The sequence below is a fragment of the Leptidea sinapis genome, chromosome 6 (assembly GCF_905404315.1).
Source record: "Leptidea sinapis chromosome 6, ilLepSina1.1, whole genome shotgun sequence".
Lineage (NCBI taxonomy): Eukaryota > Metazoa > Arthropoda > Insecta > Lepidoptera > Pieridae > Leptidea > Leptidea sinapis.
Window position 1 is genome coordinate 3,811,460 of NC_066270.1, and position 18,566 is coordinate 3,830,025.

General features: G+C 35.1%; 1 protein-coding gene across 5 annotated transcripts in view; it reads left to right on the forward strand.

Annotated features, from left to right (window-relative positions):
- LOC126964921 (uncharacterized) overlaps positions 1–18,566 on the forward strand; it is a 648,802-nt gene that overhangs the window by 36,205 nt on the left and 594,031 nt on the right. For 3 of the 5 annotated variants that reach the window (XR_007729448.1, XM_050808242.1, XM_050808243.1), the window contains exon 2: positions 9,959–9,990. The exons of the other annotated variants lie outside the window; for them this stretch is intronic. The gene's annotated coding sequence lies outside the window, so the exon portion shown is untranslated. The remainder of the gene's footprint in view (positions 1–9,958; positions 9,991–18,566) is intronic. 5 annotated transcript variants of the gene reach the window in all.

Below are 18,566 nucleotides of genomic sequence, written 5' to 3' on the forward strand. Positions count from 1 at the left end.
GCCTTGTGCCCTGCCCACTGTCACTTCAATTACACAATTATCTTGACTAAGTTATTGACTCTGTTTCTCCTACGTATCTCTTCATCTCTGATTCGCAGGAAAATTCTGACCAAAGCCCTCTCCATTGCCCTCTGAGCGACTATGAGCTTTCACATCAGGCCCATAGTTAGTGACCACGTCTGCGTTCCGCATGTCATTACTTGCAACACACACTAATTAAAAAATTTCCTTTGGAGACACAGTGACATTTGAGGCAAAAGATTTTATGGAGCTTACCGAACGCCTCACATCCGAGTAGGATTTGACGAATGACCTCTTTCGCGAAATCGGACCTGTTTAACTAAATTGCTGTCTATTTTGTGTCATAAAAAAACTGGCTTTAAGCTCTTTCAAGTCGAGTACCTGTTGGTCAGCTAAAAACATACCCATTGAATATTTCTGCTTGGTGACGGGGACTAATACGGCGCCCCTAATAATGTATAATACTAATATTCTAATATAATATATGTAAAACTTCTTTACTTTAGGTGGATTTAAAGTATTGACAACTTAAAAAATCATCAAAACCGATATTATTACACCCATATGATGATGATTAATAGGACTTTCAGACGAATGTCTACCAGAATAAGTGATGCGGCTAATCGGTCAATTATGTAACGGTACCTGGATTCACATGTAATTATTCTTCGCTCCGTAACAAAGTGCTATCGATATTACATTCAATGGTTTTAACTACGCCTAGAGGGCTTAGAGCCAATGAATAACTTAATATCTATTACTAACCTCTTGTGTTTTGCTTGGTAACATATTGTGTATGGCTCTCTTTCACCATCAGGTGGGTCCTGCGCTTTCAATAAAAAACACCCTGTGGCGATTTGATAACCATTACCTATATCAGTTATACAACTCCAATATCAGTTTAAGGTTAAACATTAATTTAAGTTTTTACCAGTGGGAGGATCCTTTGCATAGGATGTCGGTTAGATTATGGGTACCACAACGGCGCCTATTTCTGCCGTGAAGCAGTAATGTGTAAGCATTAATGTGTTTCGGTCTGTAGGGCGCCGTTGCTAGTGAAATTGCTGGGCAAATGAGACTTAACATATGTCTCAAGGTGACGAGCGCAATTGTAGTGACACTCACAATTTTTGGGTTTTTCTAGAATCCTGAGTGACACTGCATGGAAATGGGCAGAGCGCATCAATTACCATCAGCTAAACGTCCTGCTCGTCTCGTCCCTTATTTTTATAAAAAAAATATAAGTATAAAGTTATATAAAGTAAAACCAAGAATATGCAAAATGTAGGCCGTTATAACTTCTCGAGTGTCACCAAATACATGTGGGTGGTGTTAGGTTACTATTAAGTGAACTGCATAATATTTCGTTTGACCTATTCCGATTTTAATTTAACTTATATTTCGAGTAAGAAATTGATAAACAGAAACTAAGCCATAACACCCACGCTCTACAATGTTTACTTTTTTTAAATCTTAATGTGATTTTAATAGTTTGTAAGTTTCTCAAAAAATATTGACTTAGTTAAATTACGCTTACTGAGCCACTTAACTATGCGCTATCTTAAACTCAATTATGTACATCGATGGCGTAACACAATTTACTCTACCGACATTTTTAATAATTAAACTGAGCTAAGAATAAATCTCGACTTGCCCTAATACTAGATCTTTTTTTTAATGGTAACGAAGGATAAACGAGTGCACGGATCACCTGGTATTAAGTGATCACCGCCGCCCTCATTCTCTTGCAACACCATAGGAATCACAGGAGCGTTGCGAGCCTTTAAGGTGTACGCGCTATTTTGAAGGTCCCATGTCGTATAATTCCGCAAACACCGCACAAGGAAGCTGGTTTCACAGCTTTGTAGTACGTGGAAGAAAGTTCCTTGAAAACCGCACTGTGGAGGAACGCCACTCATCTAGATGGTGGGGATGATATCCTAATTTTGATCTAAATCAATCATGTGATGCCAAAAGAGTATTGTTATGTGTAAAGACAAGAGATTTGATTTTTTGTGTATTTGTTTGTAACGGATAATTTCAAAAACTTCTCAAACAATAAAAAAAATAAAAAAAAACAACCGACTAAAAACACTATTCCAAAAAGTGTAAAAATAATTGCGTATTTTTATACAATCAAATTAATTAATATAATTCAAGTTATGATTATTTTATTATTAAGTAATTTTGGAATCTGTGTCCTCCCGCCGCGGTACCGCTCTCGCCTCTCGACTTCTCACGTCGCGCGTCCAACTCAAGCACATCTCACCTATAACTATGTACGTAGTTACAAACCTACCTTGGCTGACACCGACTCCAAAAAAAAAAATAATCGTTACTAGAATTAGATTAATTAATTAGACGAATTGAGAACCTCCTCTTTTTTTGAAGTCGGTAAAAAAACGGTGTAGAATGCGATATCATCAGTGGGTAACATGTCTAACTTCCAAATTGAAGATTTTTATTTTGTTAATGTACAAAATGAAAACAAACAATTTCATCTTATATTTTTTATCTCAAGTAGGCCACAACCAGAGATAGACTGAATATTGGGAATGGCCGTTAGACAATATAACTTTTGGCCTTGAAAAATATGAAGTCATATGCAAATGTTTGAATGTTTAGAAAACAGACCATTTAAAATCATACGCTTCTCACGCACGACTCAAGAAGAGCAATTCAGACCCGAATACTAATAAGTTAATCTTTTATATCACGTTTTTGTGAAACAAAGAAGCAAGCAAGAGGCATAGCGTCCAACGTACGTTGAGCTCTGGACAAAACATCCGTGTGAGTGATGATTTATCGAGTGGGGGTCATGCCCTCTGGTCGTATGCTGCGGTGGTCGTGTATAAGGCAGTATTAAGTAGTGGCGGAATTATGAAAGGCTCTGTTCTTTGAATACTAAGCAGTGTATAGTCCAGCTGAGAAAGCGGTCTTGAATACGGGGATTTTTCCTAGATTATTCATATGATAATCGAGGTGTAAAATAGAGTACTTAGTTAAACGTGATACTCGTGGGTAATTTGCTTCTGCCAGCTATATGTGATATATATACTTCAAATGAAAATAAGTAACGAAAATTAAAAAAAAAAATAAGAAGCTCACTAATTGTCAAGCCTATTTGTGCCAGTGTAAGTCGAAATATAAAATATCTAACATTATAAAATATCTGATGAGTTTTGGCATTTTTACAATATCTTTTTTTATGAAAATAAAGGGCGAGACGAGCAGGACGTTCAGCTGATGGTATTTGATACGCCCTGCCCATTACTATGCAATGCCGCTCAGGATTCTTGAAAAACCCGTAAATTCTGAGTGGCCCTACAATTGCGCTCGTCAACTTGATACATAATATGATGTTAAGTCTCGTTTGCCCAGTAATTTTACTAGTTATGGCGCCCTTCAAACCGAAACATAATAATGTACATTACTGCTTCACGGCAGAAATAGGTACCCAAAATTCTAGCCGCAGGATGATGGCTAGAATTTTGCAAAGGAGCCTCTCACTAACTGGAAAACAACTACTAGTACTTTTAGATCTTGTATATTTTGTAGTGTTGATACACTAATACACGAATAACATCTAAGCTATTGTTTAAGAAAAATATCGTATGACTAAACTGGCTAGCTCAAAAGTAGATTCAAGAAAACATTAATTCTATTTTCAAAATATGTTGTATGATTGAATCAATTTGTATAAAACTAATATGCATAAATGTTGGAGTGAATGCCACACAGCTAGTAATAAAACATACACGGGTTGTCACGCGCCTATGTTCATTTAATTATTTATTTATTTTGTTGCAATTTTTATATATTATGAGAGTAAAAATTATGAGAGTGTTATTTTTACGATGATAACATGATTCTCCAACACCGAGAAAAAAGTCGAAAAATCTGTCTCTAGTATAGTGTGAATATTTAAGATATTTATTTAGCAAATGTCACTTTCAATACGTAAAACAGGTTACAATGGTAACTAAAACTGAGTGCTACTCAGAGGTTTGTTTTCAAAATAGTTTTATCTTATTGAACGCCGCCATATTATTGTGGTATGGATTGTCTTTCATTCACCTTGCTACACCCCCTTTTTCTTTCGTTTCACAGCTTTTCTACCCCCTCGTTCTTTCTACATGGTCCTGACCTAAGGTAACCTGAGTCATTACGACTTATTTTTATCGTTTGTAAAGTGGCTTTAGTTACAGTTCAGTGCAGCCCTGTTTCACTGCGACCAATGTGATCTATTGTGATAGCCACTGTTAATTATAGCTCACTGTTAAGATTGATTCTTTTATGAATCTTACTATATCTTTTGCAGTGAGCTGAGGTATCTCAGTGGTGGAAGCATTGGTTTTCCCAAAAAGATGCTATGTTTACGTATTAAAGGACGACATTCAGAGAGAATGTGTAACGGGATTTCATCTTCACTATTACAGAATCTACACGCTCTGCAATCTCTGAGGCCTAAGGTAATTGGTAATTGGTAAAGGGCTCCTGTTTCCGCAATTAGACCGCTTAATTGGGTCCATTTTGCGTGCAGTGTTGGCCAGTCATTCCAACCAGCCCAGCTCCTTCCAGAAGTTCAGAACACTCCTGGGGTGTTCGCAGACTTCCTGGAGCGACCTTGTATTTACTAAGGTTTGTGCCCGTTGGTTGGCCACCCCAGCACATTCCAGGATTACGTGAGTGACCGTTTCATCTTCGGTTAGACAGCCCCTGCACTTAGGACTGTCCGTAACGCCGATTGTAAATAGGTTTGTTCAGTGATGTGTGACCCGTTAGGGTGCCGACCATAATTCGGATGTCATGTCTGTTTAGGCTAATAAGTCGACGTGTCAGTTTGGGCGATAGTGCAGGAATCGCCTCTTTCGACTGTCTGCAGCCTGAGACATTTGTCCATCGGGTTCCATGTAGGTTGTTGGTGAGAGAGCGTATCCGTGACCGCATTTGGCTGAAGGGTAGCGGCAGGACTGGCCCTGGGCCAGCCACTTGCGTTTCCGACCCCCGCCTTGCATGTTCATCCGCTGCATCGTTCCCCAACGAACCGCTGTGTCCTTTGATCCATTGCAGAGTTACCCAGTTGTTAGAGGCAGCTCGTTCTAAGGATCGGTGACACTCGTATATCAGCGCTGAGTTATAGGTGTTGCTTCCCAGCGCAGTCAGTACTGCCATACTATCGGATAGAATACGGATATAATATCCGTGTATTTTCCTTCTTAGTATCGCGTCTGCAGCTTCCTTGATGGCTATGCATTCGCATTGGAATATGGAGCTGTGTATGCCTAAGGGTATAGAGGTGTGTATATTCAGTCCCTGTGAGAAGATGCCAGTTCCAGTTCCGGCTGCCATTTTGGAGCCGTCTGTGTAAATTCTGAGTTCATTTACACCTGACTGGTCTGCTCCCACTTCGAACAGTTGAATACGGTAATTCTTTTGAAAGATGTGTGTTTTGGGTATTCTATCACAGGGTGCCTCACAGAGTGGGAAATCCTTCCTTACTCTGTTCCAGAGGTTTCCTGTGAGGCAGTCATCATTCTTGCATACACCCACCAGCTTCAGGCGGAGAACCGACATTGTCGCCTCATGTTGGATATGTATGTCAAGCGGTGTAAGCCCTAGAATGGTTTCTAGGGCAGATGTTGGCGTAGTGCGCATGCAACCAGTTATGGCTGTGCAGGCCAGCCGTTGGAATAGCTGCAGCTTGGTTTGAACTGTTGTTAGCTCTGTCCTGGGCCACCAAGCTATTGCTCCGTAGGTGATAATTGGTCTAATAACTGCTGTATATAGCCATTTACATATCATTGGAGCAAGACTCCAGGTTCTGCCTACGAGTCTTCTACACTGCCAAAATATTATACATGCTTTTTCCAGCTTGTGGTCTATGTGTTTATTCCAAAGCAGCTTACTGTCCAGTATGACCCCCAGGTATTTAACTTCTTTAGTAAGGCTTATCTCGGTATTGAACAACTTAGGTAATGTCTGAGGCCTAAGATTGAAAGGTGTTTGTTTAATCTGCAGTGCCCCGTTAGTGTCCTGGTTAGAATGCGTAAGTTTTTTCTACTTAGCCTTAGTGCCTCATGTGCAGCCTTCTTGTTGACGGCTTGGATTAATGTTTTGGAATGGGCATTACGACTTAGGACATATTGTGATAGTTATGTGTGACTCCATCTGCTATACGAGTCATTTTTTGTAATAACATCATCCTACCTACTAATACTACCTAAAAGAAAGATCCTTTTGATCAATGTAGGTACAAGTAGATACAAATTATTTATACACTTCATGCCAAGAAGTGAGTCCTCAAATTCCCTTTTTATTGAAGGATTTGATGAAATGAACGTACATACAGATGTAGATTACTTGGTGTTGGTGATCAGAGGCATGACAAAAGCCTTATAAAGCATCGAATAAACGTTCGTATGAATTGAAAAGAATATACAAAAATAAATAGTAAATAATAAGCTAATTAAAATACCTAGTGGCAGCCCTATTTCGTATGTTGAGTCACGCTAAACAATCAAATCTAATGAATTGTCTAATTCTGACAGTATGTTAATAGCCCGAGTGTGCTCGACACGAATTTATTCTGCTTTCCGACATTCTCTCTCTTTTGTTTGCCGAAGAATACGTGAATGGATTTGAATTAAATTGCTTTTGCATCTCTTGAACATATTCTTGTATGATATGATCTGTCTGATTCATTATCGCACAGTATTAATTAATTCAGCACTTTTAAGTGGGCGTGATAAAAATTTACTTGATTGTCCATTAAAAAAATAATACTATTAGGACAAATTCAAATATATTCACTAATTGAAAGTGAGAAACAGAACAGAAATTAAAAAATTAAATATAAATCGAAAGCACGGTGTATCTGTACATAAAAAATATAATATCCACTCGTTTACCTTATACAAACGAGGCCAAATTTGTTTTTGGAATATTATTTTGTCTGTCTACTTGTTTGTGGCAGATAATCTCAGGAACGGCTGAACCTATTTGAATATATAGGTAATTAGCGTTGCAATTTGGTAGCAAGCAGTTCCTACTAGTAGTACTAGTAGTACCTACTAGTTCCTTCGTGTAAAGTGGTAACGTAAAATGATAAAAAAATATAGCGGAGGACTTTCCTTGGCTATCAATGACAATCCGAGGACGAAACCTGGGAAATATTGCTTTGAACCTGACAGAACATTCTACTAAGATAACGAATTTTTGAAGGTCCCAAATATAGAACTCACGACCTTGCATTTTGTAATTTTTTACGAAAATTAAACACAAGCTAAGAAGAGGTAAACGAGATTTACAAGTCCTGGAGAACGTCCCTCATGACTGAAACAACTGTTTCCCACAACGGTTCCAAACACAAATATTTATAGTGAAGGAATATACTTTGAACAGCTATTAACTCCTGAGGTGCTAAGCTGCCACACCGCGCGTGGCGCAAAATCAACAACGCAATGTGGCAAAGTTTCACGTTATAACATAATATTATCCTATATAGCATCTGCATTGCTAGAGAGACTTACATCTGTTGTAGTAACATTGTCAAGAAGTCAATTCATTTACACCATCTGTGCAGTTACTTGTTGCTTAGTTGTCTTCTACTGGCTATTTTCGATAATATAATATTATGTTATTGTTAACATTTTGGTATTTTATCATAAATGTAATTTTCTTGCAGTCAATCAGTGAATTGAATTTGTTGCAATGGCTGGTATAAAAGATTTGCGTTATCAGTAGATTAACTAAAAGTCTCGGTATTTTAAAACTAAAAACTGCTGATATCAATTATATAATAATTGTACATCATTTATTTTTTCAATAACGTCTTAATTTAGCAACTTAAACATTTAAACACAAACAAACGAAAACATTGTATCTTATTTAATTAAATCATTTGGATTTTTAACATTTCTTTCAACAATTTTTATCCGCAATTACTATAATTACCACATTAATAATAATATAAAGGCTTTTATAGCCTTCAATAACAATGTTTAAATAGTTTTAGATTTACATTTAGTTTGCAATAGACATCTGCACAGTTTTGCTTTCGCATAGCCCCCCCCCCCCCCCCCCAAGGCTCTTCAAGTGTTTTCGGTCATAACATGATCTGCTCCACGTCACACCACTAGCATCTTTTAAATCGTCGCTCCATCTACCACTCGGCGCCTCTCTCTGTCTTTTCCCTTCTCTAGGATACCATTCTGTTACTATTTTATCCCATTTTTCTTGTTTGCCTCGTATTAGTGATTGTGGGGCCCCCAATTATATTGAATACATGAATTGTATACACACAAACATATTGAAGGATTGGCGAATAGGCTTAGTTCTGCAGCATATGCGGTTAAGAAAATCAGACGGTTAACTGGCATAGATACGGCGAGATTAGTATACTTTAGTTATTTTCATAGTATTATGTCCTATGGTATATTGTTATGGGGCAGTGCGGCCGATATTAATACTATCTTTGTGCTGCAGAAGAGGACTATTCGCGCGATTTATAACTTAGGTCCTAAAGAATCATTAAGAGAAAAATTTAAAGAAATAAACATTTTGACTGTTGCTTCTCAATACATTTTTGATAATGTTTTGTATGTTCATAAGCACATTGAGGAATTTTCTAGAAACTGTGACATTCATAATGTTAACACGAGGAACAAACATAAACTTGTTATGCCTACTACTCGGTTGGGTCGAGTTAGTAAGTCTTTTGTTGGGCGATGTGTATGCTTCTACAATATGATCCCAGAAAATGTACAAAACAAATGTGTTACGAAATTTAAAAGAATTGTTAAAAAACGTTTGTGTGGGAAAGGTTATTATAGCATAAACGATTTTCTTAATGACACCACGGACTGGGATTAAAGCGAACACCCTCAGACTCTTTAATTATTAATGTTTATTGTACGATATTACATTGTAATCCATATTTTATATAAAAAAAAGCCCGCTGAGTTTTTTGCGCCCATTCTTCTCAGGTCTCTTTTGAATGGGTTGTAGATTTTGACGTTCAATAAGTGATTATAAATCCTATTTTGAATAAAAATATTTGAATTTGAATTTGAATTTGAATTAGGTGTCCTGCCCATTGCCATTTGAGTTTACTAATTGTATGTGATACGTCTGCAATGTTTGTCCTTTTTCTTTTTTCTTTTAAGTTTATTCTATCGCTTTTTTTAATCCTTAGTATACTTCTATGTTATGTTGACATGTTTTAGTTTGTTGAGATTATCATTGGTTAGTTATCTATGCTAGTATAATTCTCATATTATTATCATCATATTCAAAAACGGATACTACAGGGCTGCTTGATTACCTACTTAAATAATAGATAAATAATTTCAAATTTCATCAAATGCAGGCAAAGAAATATAAATACATGGAGCGGTCATTGCCAAACTTTATATTTTTTTTTAGTATTGTCCGTTCTATTTCATTCAAAGTTTAAATCATCGCGAATCCAGTGCTCTTCGCCATAAAAAAAGGCTTGAATCTTTGAGCACAAAGAAGTTTGGATTCCAAAACCGATGCTAGAAACTCTGCTAGTGTTTTTCTTTGTAGTATTGCCACATAACAGCAGCGCTTTTGTGCTGATGTGTTCCGGTTTAATGGTGCTACTTACTACGTTATATAAAAGACATGAATCACTCCATTTTAAATCGCAAGTTAACGGATGCAGTATGAGGCGTTCGTATTACGCTACCTGATCTGGTTATGCATAGCGTTTACTAAGTCCCGTAAAATAATTATTGACTTTATTTACCTATAAACTTATCTTTGTTATTTTGCAATTTCTTAGTGAGGAAAATATTTCTTTCTTTTTGATAAACAATTTCTATTATTTTTGTCAAGCTCAAACTAAAATAAATTTTGCTCAAATTGGTATAAACTAATCGCTTTTGTATCCTCATTTAAATTTTCATTTCAGGTACTGAACTTACAATATGCGAAGCAGAGCCGGTGAGTATAATTTACAAGAAAATAGTCACACTTTTAGTATTTTATATGAACAAACTAGCCAACTCAACGGTGAAACAGTTGAAGGAAATCCTATTCTAGCTCAATCAAATGTGAATATCATTACAAGTTATTGTAAAGTTATTACGAGATTCCTTAGACTCTAGATCAAAAATAAAACACCGTATTTTACCAACAAAACAGGGCAATCATAATCGAGCTCTGAATGCTTACTCGGAATCAATTGAGCGCTGGTAATAAAGACATTATGCCGGAGATGATTCTCAAGATAAGCGAGCGTCTTGGTCACGGCGCTGTGTCGATACCGGTGCCCTACCGAAACCGGTTCATGTTAATTGTTAAGTCTGATTTCCGATTCGTAATCACACGATTTTAGCATGTAAATTAATGAAAAAATGATGGCGTATTGAGCGGGTTTGGTAATGAAGAGAGGATAGATGAAAGAGGATTGTCTGAACAAATTTAAAGAGTAAATGATGAAGCACTGATCAAATGGCAACTTTGATGATCAGATTGGGAATGTTTAAGAATACGATGAAGTTGTTTGATAATGTTGAGATGACAAATGAAATTATATTATTTTGACAAATTTCATGGACGTATATTCGAGTTAGCGTGCATTAACAATACCTTGAAGTAGAAAGTTTGGAAGGGCTGAAAGCAAGTTGGATAGATTAGGGAAGTAGCAAGTAGAGATCCGAGATCTGAGTGTGAGGTGATATGATAATGTTAGTAAAAAACCCTCAAGTTTTTAAAAATATTTTTTTGTTTTATTATTTAAGTAAAAAACCATGAATCGATATTCATGGTTTTTGTATAAAGATTCTCATAATTTATACATTCAGTTTCTAGATAGAAGTATGTAAGAAAGCTAAGAAGTTTTAATTGTATATCTCTGTGATTAAATTTGAGTTGAAAATTATATTTTATGCTATTCTTAACAGACTGTATTGACACAATAATATGATATCTATTTGTTATTTTAAATTCTATACAATCCATACTTGTGTATCTATTATTGAATTGTTCTGTATTTTATATTAAACTTTCAAAACTATGTTATCAGGCAATCATATTATCTTACTGTTATTATCGATATTCCTTGAACATTATTCGGATCGTGTTACGAATAGTAACATAGTCTTCAGATGACCAAATGTTTCGCAACCCTGGCCCCCTAAGGTTTGGGTTCCTAGTTAGAATCCCTGTAAGTACAAACATTTGTTTGATGAATATGAATGTTTATTTTCGAGTCATGGATGCTTATGTACGTATAATATATATGGTTGTTTTTGTCTGTATATTGTATTAAATATATCGTTACCTATCCAGTGGGGATAAGCCTAGTTTGGGGCTAAACAATTTATGAAAAAATGCCACAATTAAGTATTAGTATCATTATTTTTTTAATATCTACAATTATTAATATAATAAAATAATACAACAGCTAGAAAGCTGAACTTTTAAAGCAATCTGAATTCGTATTACTACTATAATAATAACAAAAAACTGAGATAATGGCTAATTTTTAATGGCTGCCACACAATATTCTTTCATGAGTAGATAATTCAACAGTACTCATTGTTATAATATGTAAGATGGCATGGAAACCTTCGTCTGCATGTCCGACAGTTTTTTTTCAATAAAAATACGGGACGAGAGGGGCAGGACGTTCAGGTGATGGTAATTGATACGCCCTGCCCATTACAATGCAGTGCCGCTCCGGAATCTTGAAAAGCCCAAAAATTCTGACCGGCACTACAATTGCGCTCGTCACCTTGAGACATAAGATGTTAAGTCTTATTTGCCCAGTAATTTCATTAGCTACGGCACCCTACGTACCGAAACACAGTCATTTACACATGACTGCTTGATTAGAATCACGTGAAGCTAGATTGTGGGTACGACAGCGACACGTCGTTGTCGTACCCACAATCTAGCCGGCATCCTGTGCAGGCACAGTTGACCGGTTTATGTTTTCAAACTAAGTAATATTGCAGTATTCACATAACAATTTTAGAATCTATAATTATTGATATTAAATCAATATGCCAACCCAAATAATAATTATAAAAAAATACAGTGTAGACATTCAAAGGGTTGTGTTGTATTAAATTCAGGTAACTAAGTAAATAGTAATTACATACTGTACACAGCGAAATTGGACTACGCTTATCTATTAGTGTTGGCCAACCATTTCAATGTTGTATCGATAGAACTTGTAATATCGATACTTCTAGATATTATTAAGTAATTAAATTGTCACATTGGAATAAATCATGTTCCGTCTTTATGTTTTGGTAACAAAGTAATTAATAGCTCTGCAAGAACTTCTTATTGGAAGCTATGAAATTAAGTTTAATGCAAATCGCTGAAGCACAATCATGACGTGTTTGTAATTGGTTATTCTGTATCATAGTAATAAATTAAATTTTTGTTGTTTGTTCAAACCTCCAAATCAAATAAGATTGCCGAATCTCTATTATTTTGTTCTAATATAGATCGCATGGAAAAAACGTATAAGAAACTCGCAGGCCTATCTTTCCAATCGCCAAGTAGATAGATACATTTATACTCTTAAAAGTTATTAATTTCTAGATAATAACTTTGAAAATTCTGTATTTTTATTTATTTTTAATAAACTTTTAATATTCATTTAAATTTTATATTATTATTAAGAGTTTTGAGTGGAGAGAAAGACGTGCAGGAAGTCAAAATTATTATGTTATAAATCGCAAATACATTTTTTTTTGATTTTTACATTTCGTTTTTACAGATAATCTGAAACAAGGGGATACAGGCAAACAAGAGGCATTACGGCCAAAATCAAATATAATTAAAATAAATTTAAAATAAGAATTTATTAACAGCAATTAAAAGAAAACTATTGCATTACTATTATCGACAATCATGACTTTTTTGCAAACATAAATTAACTTTTTCGATATGTTTATAACTACATCACTAGTTTATTGATCCACCTGTACCTGAACACGAGGTCCGACCCATCAGCTTATTAGAATTCGGGACAAACTTAAAGGGATCCAGTACAGATTTGTATCTCGTTATATGCGAAAAACGTGCTGTGTGTATTAAATACTAAACGACATATATTTTACCTTAGTTTTATCTAAATATCTAAATACTTAATAACGGTTACCTAATCTATAAAGATTACACTTTTGATAAATTATTGTGGATTCAACAAGAAACTGTTTACAAAAACAAAACTTTCAAGAAGTTTTAAGCAAAATTACTTATTAATGTTTTTCCAAAATTACACCATTATTGCACGCTGAAATAATTTACAAATCAACATAAAAAAAATTGTAACTCTACCACATTTATTATGGACTAGCTGACCTGGCAAACGTTGTTTTGCCATATAAATTATATATGTAAACCTTCCTTGAGCTTCAACGAATCTATTACAAAAGATTTAATTGAGATCGGTCGAATAGTTTAGGAGTTATTAGGGAACATACAAACATACATTTATTATGGATGAGTTTGCTTAATAGATTATCACAAAACAAGTTAATAATTATACAAATTTAATTTGTACCAATATTTATGAACGATGCGGGACTCGAACCCGCGCCTTTCTTGTTCCGTCCGAGCGCTCTTACCAACTGGACCAACCGTCCCATATAACCGTTTATTTAATCTCAGAAGTGAGTGATATTACTTAAAAATAACAAACTATTAACAAGTTAATACTTATAAGAATGGCTGTGTATTCATCGTTTACAATTGAGTCATATATAAAATACTAGTGGATCCGACAGAAGTTGTCCTGTACACACGTCTTAAATTTGAAAAATCGGTCCAGCCGTTAGGAGGAGTTCACTAACATACACATGAGCAGGAGAATTATATTATATGCACGGAATTGAGAATCTAAACCAATGTCAAATTCACTGGAACACACAAAAAATCATCATAATCGGTTCAGCCGTTTAGGAGGTAGTTCAATTGTGAATTTAAACCATTCTCGAATTCACCTGAAGACACACAGAAGGGTTCATTAAAATCGATCCAGCCGTTTAGGAGTACAGTTACAACAGACGCACAAGATTATGGGTACCACAACGGCGCGTATTTCTGCCGTGAAGCAGTACTGGTAAGCATTATTGTGTTTCGGTCTGAAGGGCACCGCAGCTAGTGAAATTACTGGGCAAACGAACTTAATACCTTTGTCTCAAGGAGACGAGCGCAATTGTAGTGAGATTATATAAGAATTCTGAGCAGCACTGCATTGTAATGGGCAGGGCTTATGAATTACCATCAGCTGAACGTCCTGCTCGTCTCGTCCCTTATCGTCATAAAAAAATCCAAAATACAATTTTGATACAATACTAAAAAGTGAGGCACTATAAAAACATAACAAATTGTTTATTAATGTGTCAAGTTAATTTTTTCAACATTTTTACTCGCGTGAAATATTACGTAGTTACACAGTTATTATGTATGCGAATAATAAATCATCTTATTATACCCATTAGAAGATTTTTTTAAATTTTGTTACAATTTGCATCTGATAAGACATATAAGAAATCTAATAAGACGCTCTCTTATAAGAATTCACTTTTTTTGTCGAATAAGAGAACCTGCAAAGAAAAAAACTATTCTCCGGTCGAGGTTTCTTATAAGCCCTTATCTATAAGCTATCTTGTAAAAATATAACTTACTTGCTTACCCGACAGACTTTGTTCTGTACACAATAAATAAAATACAGTTTCTTATGAATTTGTCAATAATATTTCATAACATTGAGAATGATTTCGTAAAATATGCTCCCTGTTATTATAATGAAATTGTTTAACAGCAGAACTGTCAAACCGTGCGTCAATAAATTCTCTCATAGAAAATATGCCGTATCATCCCGCAAACACCGCACAAGGAAGCTCATTCCACAGCTATGTACTAATTGGAAGAAAGTTCCTTGAAAACCACACTGTGGAGGAACGCCACACATCCAGATGGTGGGGATGATATCCTAATTTGTGGCGTGTCGTGCGAAGGTGGAAATTGGCGGCAAGAAACACGTGAAACAGTAATTCTTATAAACAGTAATGCTCTCTGCTTTCAATTATTTTCAATTAAGCTTTTAATGAAAGCTGTCAAGAGATCAGATATAACAGTATTATTGATCTGGTAGATGATAGTTTATAATATAAAATAGCCTTTATTATAACCAGTGACTTTTTTTTCTTATAAATAAAACTTAGATTAGCTTAACTACTAATTTGTCTCTCGACAAAGGCCTCCTCTAAAGACTTCCTTATTCGGTCTCTTGCTACTCTCATCCAGTCCGGTCCTGCTATCCTTTTAAAATAGTCCTCCCACCGTCTAATCTGCCTACCTTTCCTACTACTACCTTGTCGCAAATGTTAGTAATTATTAAATGTATGAGTATAATTGTTAATATACATATAGATGCAGTATTTGAATAATTTCATCGTAAACCATTTAGATATTGAAGCAGCTTTTAAAAGTGTGTAATGAAATGCTTTCACTCATCAAACACTCCAAGAGAAAGACTAAAATGACGACTTATTGTTAAAATCTTATACAAGTAACTGTTATTACAAGCAGTTTTCGCACGTGTCGCGTTTAGATAAAGTATATATTCGTGTAACGGGCTTCGACAATGGAAAGCTAGGGAGCTTTTGTGTAAGCTGTTAGAAAGACAAAGGCTCTAGCGGTCATTCCTTTACGAGTCAGTCACTTCGCGCTTCTCACCGTTATTTTCTACTTGATTTCGCAACTAATTGTACATTTTACGAGTGTGCATTGGCGTATATTTAGAAGTTTATGTTACGGCGATAAAAAGCAACCGTATTTTTCATAAACTATATACGTTGATGACTTTAGTACAAACTATATAACATGTAGCTAAGTATTTTCGGTGACGAAAGGACACCATTTGTATCAAAAGACGATGCTTTTTATGTATTCGTTTCATCGCATGATGGAACAAGAGTTATATAGATGTGAAATTACTGGGCAAATGAGGCTCAACATCTTATGTCTCAAGGTGCGCTCGTCAGCAGTAGTGCCGCTCAGAATTTTTGGGTTTTTCAAGAATCTTGAGTGGCACTGCATTGTAATGGGCAGTATGTATCAATAACCATCTGCTGGAGGTCCTGCTCGTCTCGCCTCTTATTATCATAAAAAAATCTTATATGGAATGTCTCTAGACCTATAATTCATCCACATCATCGACTTTTAAGCCGAAAACAAGATTAGTTAGATTTTGCTGCAGACATCTCAGAGCGATGCAAGACATTCGAACTGCTCCACTCTGGTAATACGTGTTGTGGCGTTTCTTCTCGGGCTGTCTGATACAATTATGGTAAATAGTTCCACGTTTAAAAGTCAGTGGACAACAAAGAAAAAATACGTGTTTGTTTTTCTCTTATAATTCTTCTGAAACAGTAAAAGACCATGGAAGAAAGTTCTTCTTTTCAGCCGATATTGAAAAGGAGTTGGAGGAAAAATACTATTATTTGAATGTATATGCTACCTATAAGTTTAAAGTCAGTTCCAAGCCTGCTATTAGCAAGTACATACACTCGCCACAAGTGACTTTGAGCGGGATAGATTTGTATAGAACCAAACAACCCAAGCAGGCAAGCACTGACTTAAACCCTATCTATAGGTAGCACATACAAATAATAGTAGCTTATTATGTACGTATATTAACTTATTTTATACTTTTAAAGTCGTTTTTTTAGCTAGCTTAACAGTTCGTTGGAATATATCATTTTTGCTCAGCTATCTTCAATGATTTGATAAATACTTGATGTCTGACCGCGTAACCCAAGCCCCGCATGTCTTGGAATCACGATGTTACACGAATACTACCGAAGAGTCACGATCACTATTTATTAACAAGATTGAATTATAAATGGCATCAATTGTCTTATCGTGATGAGATGAAATAAGAGATTTGAACGGATGTTGTAAATGTACAGCACCAAATGTCAATACAACATGGAAGTTATCTATTACGGTACTAGCTGACCCAGCAAACTTTGTATTGCCCTATAATGTAATTAAAAGAAATTCAATAATTTAAATTTTTGGGGTATAAAAAAATTTAAATTATTGAATAAAATATTTATCGTACTACAATTATTGTATTCGATTGCCTCTTGCAACCCAAGCGGTTTTGTGGATGAAACAGAGTAATATAAAAATCGTGATACAAAATAGTTTTAGATCGTAAAAGGGCGAAAATTTTAAGTTATATGTATTTTTCATTATTTAAAATAAAAATAAAAAAAATTATCAAATAAATATTTTGGGATGGGTCACCCTTATCATTTAGGGATGTGAAAAATAGATTTTGGCCGATTTTCAGATCTACCCGATATGCACACAAAATTTTTATACAAATCGGTTCTGCCGTTTCGGAGGAGTTTGGTTACAATCACCGGACACTAGAATTTTATATATTAGATATAGTATTTTTTTGAGTAACGCGAGTGTTACATCTGTGATTATTCATCAGATTTTTGCGTAAAAGTTATATTTTTATTGATATTTTCGTTAACCCGACGTTTCCAGACGTTTCCAGATCTCATTTTCAGGGAGTCCCACTGAAAACAGTTACAATTACACGCGTTTTAATCCTTTAAAAGTGTATTATTTAAATATTACGTTGGCCATAAATTGACTGATAAAATATATGACCGAAAACTATGACTTTTGTCATCCTACTCCATGAAAAATAAAAATCCAATCCAATCCTAAATAAAAGCCGGCATCTTGTGCAAAGGAGCCTCCCACTGGTAAACTTCTATACAGTAAAATACTAAAAATCCAAGCCCAATATCGTATATTAACCTTTGAACAGTTGAAATATTAACCCGCAGTTTTGCTTACAAATGAAACACAAAGTGTACGACAGAAAGTTTTACTTTGTAACCCATTTCTGCAAGTTTCTATAGAGCTATCACAGTCATAAAACTCCAATGACAATAAGCTGTATCCTGCCATGCAAAAATAAACCTTAAATGCTGTACGTGCCACGGGATTTTTAGCCTAAGATGGCTCAAATTGTTACACACACCAAGCGGCTCATCAGCTTCTACATCCGATTAAATTTCCAAATCTTTTTGAAACTCGATTTACTGTAAATAAAAAAGTGGATTAGAACTTAACTACCTGAACGCAAAAACTACCTATAGATTTTTATTAAAACATGCTTTTTATATTTTTGAATGGAAACAGTATGAATAATGCTGTGAAGTTTTTATTGAACATCAATGAGGCGGATTAAGCGATGTATCTTATTTTTAATTTACGCCTTTTATATCAAGATTATTTTTGTTACATTTTTTTTTAGGATGCGTTATGTTGGGTTTTAAAATGACGTTCTTTGTCCCTGCAATAGGAATGTATTTGGGTTTATGTTATGTTTAAAGAAAAATATAACAAATAGATTTGATATCGGGTTTTGCATTACTAGTGCCGCTGTAACTTATGAAGTTTTACTTTTGCAGATTTGATTTAAAAAGTTTTAGTGCCAAAATTTTGATTCAATTTCG